The following is an 8,735-nucleotide window of genomic DNA, read 5'->3' on the forward strand; positions in this document are numbered from 1 at the left end:
GTTTCGTCGTTCTTCTGTCGGCGACGCGTGGGGAAATTCGTAAGACTGCTTATTTTGTTTTTCTTTCCTTTTCGTAAGAGACACGTTCGAGGACATGTTTAACCGAGGGGTGTACTTACGATGTAGCGAACAATGTACAATACCGGACAAACGTATTCGGACAAATGCTTACGTAGGCATTTCGATTAAATAAAAGATTTAAAGAATGCGAATTCTTTGGTTTCTTTCAACAGTACAAACATGCTTATTTAGAAACTTTAGGCCTCTGCAGAAGACCCTTCTCAGGATACAAACAGTATGTTCATCATCTGCGAAGATTTCACTCTATGCAATACTTATAAATAAATACTGTTAAGGATTGAGATATCAAATTATAAAGTTAAATGTTTTTTGCTCCATTTATTAAATATTTTTTGCTTCGTACCTGTACAGTATATATAGTGCTGAAATATTGGAGAAAGGTTACTATCAATTTTATGATCTAAGTGGAATCAATATTTTGAGTTCCATTTAAGTGAAGACGTCATATTGTAGGTTTTCTATTTATGTTATTTTAACAAATATTTTTGAAAATACATATCTTTCAGGTTATTTTTTCATGAATCAAGAACTGAAGGGTACTAAAAGGGTTTACCCTCTATTACATGAATTTTATATATTATAAAAGTGTATAGACTTTTAAAGACATATTGAAATACACATAACCATGAAGATTTTCTGTTTATTTGCTCTTATAATCAACAATTATATCCTCCTCTTTATCAATCGTCGATATAAAATTATCATCTTTACAAACTAACGGAAATATGTACAAGATGTTTAAGTTACGATAATCTAAAAGGGCAGTATATGTATTTCGAATTGTTATTTGGCTGAAAAATAATAAATTGTCATTTGAACTAAAAACTCTCCTTTTTGCCTCTCGACAGATGACAATCTCGGAACAAAATGTTCTAACTTTTGCAGAAATCCATTCTTACTTTAGGATCAATTTTACTGTACATCTAGCTATTTTCTTTCAAATTTTGCTGCCGCGCCATACTTTTCAAAGTAAAATAAAATTCATGTAATAGAGGGTAAACCCTTTTAATACCCTTCAGTTTTTGAATCATTAAAAACAACCTGAAAGATACATATTTTTAAAGATATTTGTTAAAATAACATAAATAGAAAACTTATAATATGTCGTCTCTACGTAAATGGAACTCAAAATATTTATTACACTTAATTGAAAGTAACCTTCTCCCAATATTTGAGCATTTCATTTGATCAGTACAGACAACGCCACTCAAATATTTATATACTTTAATATAATGCAATAACTGAGAAAGTCGCTATCGTTAATATCGCATATTTATACACATCTTAGACGAAACATGTTTGAACATGCATATTCTTGTTCAGCGTTTAATAAAACTAATATCTCACATATATAATATAATTGTATTAACAATTACCAAAGGTTGTCAGATCACGGATAGTTGAGAAAATCGATCGACGCCCTTGTTTCAAATCCTTCTGTACAATTTGACCGTCGATTTAACTAAATTCTCTTCTGAAACCGTAAATTACACGGCGCGGCGGAGGCTATGAAAGGTGTGACCGGTGGAACCCTACAATACAGTCGAACGTGCGACGTTAAATTCGCAACTTTTAACTAGTCCTCGTATACGCACGTATTCTACCGGTTGTGATTTTGGCCAGGCCGGAATAAATTTGTATAATTATTACGACCGTGCGTGAGTAACGGGTAGCTTCCCCCACCCGAGTCGACGTTGAAGGTAGCCCCATCGGAAGGAAGCTGGTTTATTTTTTTGTTGTGCCACCTCGAGGAGCGAGGGGCGCCCTATAGCCTCACCTTTGAAACACCTGGCTATTACCGCTGGATGTTTTATATATATACGTGTGTACGTGTACCACCATATGCGACTGGCCCCACCGAGACTAGCTACGCGGACCCATTTTCGGGGTCTCGTGGGTCCCTAGACATGTGCTAGGTATTCCGGCGAGGGGAGCCAGGGACCCTATTTTCTCATCTCTCGTGCCATCGAACTGGTCGCCCTGGCAGAAGGTTGAATTTTCCACAGACAAATGGCGGAACACATGACTTTGTCTGCTCGATCCTCGAGAACGATGGTACTTGACTTCGAAGACACATTGACGATGATGCCGGTGCGTGGACTACTTGCGCCATCGAGTGATCGAATATCGAATCGCGATGATTCTTCGCTTCTCCACCGGCCGTGTATGCACTTCGCTTACAGGCAATTTAGAATGTTACTAAAGAGTATTCTATATGACATAGAGAATAAATAATTGAAATTCCAATTTTGTTCTTGTATTCAACATGCAAAATAAAGCGTAAAATATGTGCAATGTTGAGTTACTTAGAAGTGAGTTAGCAATAAATAAATAAGATATAGTGATAACCATCGAAATATGAATTGTAAAGAAAGAATAAATATGTAAATATTTATTTTAAATTAAATTTACATAATTAACACGTCAATGTACATGGTGCATCGTGAACCGTTCCATTGGTATGCGATCAAAAAAGAAGAAAGAAAACCATAGTTTGTGAAGAAAAAAATGACTTGCAAGAATTTATTGTAATAGAAGTCAAAGTCAATCAAACTCATTTGTTGAATAAAACGTAAGCGAATGTGATTAAATAAATCGTCATACTTAAAATCTCTCAAGTCAAGGAATGAATAATGAAGAATGAAGATTAATAAAATTTAGTAACATGTTTATAAAATAGCCACGGTAGAATCAAATAAAGGAGACAACGAAAGTTTGAGCAAACATCTCATAGTATTTTTTCTTGATATATTGTGACTTTATTTTTTAAGTCTCTGCCAACAAAATATGATCAAATTACAACAAATTCTTACGATGGACTTAAGTATATATTGAAGAGTCTAAAGTTTAAAAAGTAACCTCAAATTTCTTTTTCGTAAGTCGAAATTTAAAATATTGCTAATGGAACAATTGAGTAACAATAATTAAAAAAATATTACGAAACGAATATACAAATACGAATACAGGATGTTTCGTTTAAATCGGAATGGTTAAATATCTGGGGACGAAGCTATCAAAAAATGTTTTTACAAAAGTTATTTGATGCACGTGGACAAATTATACAGTCTGAATAATTTTGTTGTAAGTGAAGTGGTGGGAGAGATTTAACGAACGAATTAATTCTTTTCAATAGAACTTTATATATTTGTATACATAATGTGATAGCATTTGTTTAAACAACTTCATCGACCTATAATACAAGGTTCTTTATGGTATACAGGGTGGTCCACGAAATTGTTTCAAGTCATAACTCCGTTATTATTGCATTTACGTTAAAATGCCAAAGGAGAAAGATAAATAGTTCGAAGAGCACTATATCTGTAGCCCTTGAAATTTTTTTTAGATGCAGCAGTGCATGTGCAATTAAGAATTGCATCATTTCTTTAATTAGAAATGCATATTTTTATTTACACAGATCGATTCTTCTGTTCTTTCTACGTAAAAAATGATTAGTGTACCGTGCCAAAAAAATTATTAGTTCTCAAGATATTTTCAAAAAATGTCTTTATTGAAGAAGATAGTCCTTAATTAGAATTTGAAGTCAGTAGATTAAACGCATCCCGTCAATCGGTCGAACAATGATACAGCATCGTCTTTCCTTCATTCCTTTTTCTGTCTTCTGTATTATATGCCATTAAAGTTACAGACAAAAACGAAAGCAGGACAAAGAAAATGGACATAAAAAGGAGGAAAGAAAAGATAAAGCGATGAAACAAATACCAGAGACATAATATTATTTCTTCCAAGGAATACTATTTTTCTTTGAAAAAATAATGCATCTATGAAATTAGAATTTTACGCGTCCAACACTGTACATGTGATTTGTTTCTAAAAAAGGTATTATGCGAAACATATTAGGAGAACGGGCAGTCTCGGCTACTTTATTCTTGTTGATATTTCGCATATAATAAAGCACACAAGAATAAAAACAACTATTCTAATGTAGTATCCTCTTTAGGAAACAATTTCGTTCAAACAATAAATTTCGACATACTATTTTTACTTTTGGGGTAGTAACAGACAGAAATGTAATTTACAGGTTTTGTTTTTGGTTGTATTTTCTTATATTGGTCATGAAATGTTACAGCTTTAAAATCATTAAAGATAGTATTTAAACTTTTTCTTTCAATGCTATAAACTAAATGAACGATACTATGGCCATTATAGTTATATCGCAGACTGTAAATTATTTTGGATTCTTTATTCATTACCATTGATCTTTTTAGCGATACCTACTACGAAAAAGTAATTTTTAGAAAAACAACGTTATAGTTATAAATTCAAATGCGAATACTGAAAAAATAAATTTGCGTCCTCCTTGTTACCTTTGAAGTCTCATAACTTTGCTAAATTTAGCCAATTTCAATTCAATAAACTCGAAATGCATTTTGAATATGTATGTTCAAATTAATGCAAATGAAAAAAAAACAGTTTTTAAACGTCAGGAGTGAATTACTCTTTATTGTTAAAATCAGTTCACCAAGCGAGTTGAAGCAGGCTCAAACACGTGAACCTAAACACGAGTTGGAACGCTCACGTGATTCACAGAGCCCTCTTTATCTTAATCTAAACTGACTATCGGTAGTTTTACAAGCGCATCAATATTGACTTTACTCGCCGCCAGTGCATGTTTGATGACCGTGTCACTGGCAGATCTTCGTTATGACTCATTGTCAGAGAGACGATGAATTGCACGAAACGACCTTTGTCGCCTTCTTTATTCGCGACAATGCTCAACTATTTACCGTTTTCCGTCGCCAGGACGTTCTTCCGTCAACTGTTGAGGCTGTAGAGGGTTGTTGAGGGTTACTGTGACTTTCGCGTGATACCTTGTTTCGCACACCCTTAAAGAGATTGCAATTGAATGTAGAAGACCATTTCGGAGGACGTTGTCATGCAAGGTTCTGTGACACCAGTCGTTTACCTCGAAAATGAAGGGTTCCGTTTTTGGCCAACGGCTTAAGCAGCGGGAAATTGGCAAGGTAACAATGGCCAACACCTGCGTTTTTGGCCCTGCCTCAAAGCGCTCCGAGCTCTTCCTACCTAATTGGGAACAATCGTGCAGGTACTACCGATATGAATGGGGTCGTTTAGTCATTCGTCGATTCGCAGACAGAACGGATGACATCAGCGTTAATCTTTCGCAAAAACAGGACTCTCTTTATGGGCCAATAACATGCATTTCACAATTGAAGGAACAACCGGGTTCTTAAGCTGATTACGTTAGGGATTCTTTCCCGAATTTTGACCAATCAATTGAAAAATTGAAATAAAAAGTAATTGTAATAAATTTTTATTTCAATTGAAACATTGAATTAAAAAGTAATTGTAATTAATTTCTACTTCAATTGAAAAAACAGATTTCAATCAAAAGCTATAAAGACAGTATTTGATAGAGGAATATCGTATATACACAGTTTTATGTAGAAACAAATTCTTAACAAAACAGTAGGTACGAATGTCAAAATACTTATTGTTAGTGAAATATTTGGATTATTACTGATAAGTTTGCAAATATTAAGTTTAAAATAATTTTAAGAGGTTATGTATACGATTCACATTATTTTTCAAGACAAACAAAAGTTTTCGTTTATATTTTTGAACGATCGACGTATAATTTGTATAATTTTTTATTCCGATATTATTAATTTTCACTTTGATAAAATTTGACATTGCCGTAGTAGTTCTTATTACCTTTCATAGTTTATGGATAATTTTGTTTTGAGGTTACGTCTCTGTACGAGGGGCAAAACATCGGTTTGTACAACCGAAATACAACTGCCAAATACAAGTGTTTGACAGATACGTATCATTCATTATAATATAACATTTAACATAACATAATTTGTATTTAAATATAAAAGTAGAATTTTGTTTTATAATTCTACTGTAATTACTATTAAACAAATGAAGGAAGCAAACTATAGGTAAATTAAAAAGTAAGAATGTATTTCGTAATGAAGTTTTTTGAAAATTGAATGATGAAACTATCCATGAATTTTCGTCTTTTATTTCCGCTTTTGTTACGTAATTAAATTTGATCCTAACTTGTATTGTCTTCTTGCGTACTATGAAATAAATATAGCTTATGTAAGTAAATGATTATTTCTAGATGGATTCGTACATACATATGTACATCAAAGGGTTCAATAAATATTACTTTCAGAAAATTTGTGTATTAAATTGTATTTATTTTCAGTAGCAAACAGGGACAAATTAAGTTTTTCTATTTAATTATGAATGTTAAAGAGCTGTTTACCTTTTATTCATTATTTGAAGTTTTTATCCAGATAAGTATCTTGCCCATCTCTTTCTTGGACCCTTATCTTGGATTATTAGTTTTAGATATTTATCGATCCTTATTTATCGCGATGGTTGTATACACTCTTTTGAACGACTGAGCTTTATCAACTGATGCATGATGGAAGAGGTCGAACTAGTGTTTGTTGGTTTCGTTCCGAAATGTGTCGACAAGTCACCAGGTCGCCTTATCTCCATGACGTGTTATGGATTTGTTATTCTACCTATTGCTTATCTGCATACCGTTGCGCCTGGTGCATTCCCTGCGATGCGTCATTGCGGGGCTCTGTTTGTACGAAGAAATTATCGAATTTTCCAACGATGACTGCGTTTACAATGCTTCAGCATCAAATTAATCAAATATTTTTGTTTGCAATGTATATGAAAATAAATATCGATTTTGAAGAATCATTCATTTGATATATGGACCGTTTATTTTGAAAGTGGTGTAAGTCCATTTTCTTTTGTTTCGAGAAAATTAAAGGTTAACATATCTATTAATTAAAAAATTTAGGCAAATTATATGAAGTCTGGCAATGTTTCTACTGTTTTATCAATATGTAATGTAATTTGGTTATATTATAATGGGTAATTCTGTTTTGATGCACATCTCGGTATGTACTACTATTTAGATAAGTGATGACAAATTAATGATATTTCAACCTTACAATTTTATTTTGTAAACATTTTCATTCATTTCATTACATTTTAAGTATTATACTATTATGTTTTTTAACTGATTTAACAAAGTCAAAAGTATCCTTAAATTATTCAAGTTTGAACATAAAGATATAGAAAAAGCAGTAAAATTATTCATGTTCATTTAAAAGCTTTTAAGCTGAAATTAAATAATAGAGAATGAAAATATTTTTAAAATTAAAAGAAACTTTTCTATTAGCCACACATTTTTTAACAATTCAGCAGCAACTTATGTATCATTTTTCTTAAAATTATAATATTAATAGACGAATAATTACCAAGAATTTTTATGATTTTAAAAATACAGAAAATTGAATCCAATATGTTAGATATTCCAATATATATAATTAAACGAAACACACGTTAGACAATCGTCAGAATTTTTATTCATTCTTCAAGCATAAATAAAATTGAGTTAATTTCCTTTATTAATTCTTTTTTCTGAATACTTGCGCGAAAATATATTTTTAACAATGTCCAAGTTTCGAAGAAAGGAATAAATTACTAATTAAAAATTTTAAAAGTTGTATTCCTTATGATAACAACAACATAATACATACATAGTACAATTTAAAAAAAGTAGCTTGAAAAGTGGGTCAATAAAGATTTAAAACTAAATAATTTGTGCGTATTCTCGAGTACAAAACTGTGTTTATTTTTTTATTTCACATTGTATAATGCATTCAATTTATTAAATAATACGTGATCTTGAAAAGACAGAAACAATTTCAAACCTGCGTATTTTGATTTGTTATATTATAACTGTTCCGGATCGCATACGCAAATAGTAAATTCTTATAATTTACATTATTTTTTTATCCATGGAGTAAATATATCTTTATAGAATATAATAAAAAAAATGACACAAGTGTTGTTAGTTTTAACGAAAATTCGAAACAGAGCAACGAAACACTATTGCTTGTAAATATTATTGAAGGAAACGTAACACGTATAAAACAATAAATGACTTCGTTTTCGCAAATATTGAGAAACGTCTGCGTTTTTTCCTTCAACGGAGATTCGTTTCTAGCGTGGCTCTTAGTTTTGTTGTCCTGAGCTTGTTTACAAGGTTATTAACAACTAAGATTATCAGGTTGTAGACAAAGTACCTGAGTAACCCGCCAACAAACTGTAGCTCTGGGTTCTTCAAGATCCCGCAGGCCCATTGTTCTGCATTGCGTACCTGGCTCGTGAATCCTTTTGTCCTGGCCAGTCTTCGTCCAACTGTTTTCAGAGCTTCCACCGTTTATTTTTTTACACGTCCTTTTTTTCTACGACTCACATAGCGACGTATCTGACATGTACGTGACAATCTTTGGAATATACAAACTAAATGGACAATATTAGACTTACTTTTATCGCTTAATTGGCAGTCGACAGCCTATCGCCTTTTCTATCTTAACATTGAACATTCAACGATCGAAGAACTTTCCAGAATGTAACGTTCCACTACCCACTTTTTCAGAAAAACCATAGCTAGTTGACAGGTATACTGTGTATTTTTCTAGTTAATTCAATAGAGATTATTTCTTCTACAGCTTTAACACTGAAGAGAAAGGAATTCCTTATTTCAGCTCCTGGAAGAATTGAATGATAATTATATTGCTTAACTCGTTTTCAGTTAACCCTATAGAAACTTGTTTGGTATCGGTATT

General features: G+C 32.2%; 1 long non-coding RNA gene across 1 annotated transcript; it reads right to left on the reverse strand.

Annotated features, from left to right (window-relative positions):
• Positions 1-3,790: 3,790 nt before the first annotated feature.
• On the reverse strand, positions 3,791-6,512 carry LOC128876840 (uncharacterized). The gene is made up of 3 exons (XR_008457136.1): positions 6,341-6,512; positions 5,006-5,124; positions 3,791-4,925 (listed from the first exon to the last, which is right to left on the reverse strand). It is a non-coding gene; the product is annotated as an uncharacterized LOC128876840 (long non-coding RNA).
• Between the last annotated feature and the right edge of the window lie 2,223 nt (positions 6,513-8,735).

This window comes from Hylaeus volcanicus, chromosome 5 (genome assembly GCF_026283585.1).
Source record: "Hylaeus volcanicus isolate JK05 chromosome 5, UHH_iyHylVolc1.0_haploid, whole genome shotgun sequence".
Lineage (NCBI taxonomy): Eukaryota > Metazoa > Arthropoda > Insecta > Hymenoptera > Colletidae > Hylaeus > Hylaeus volcanicus.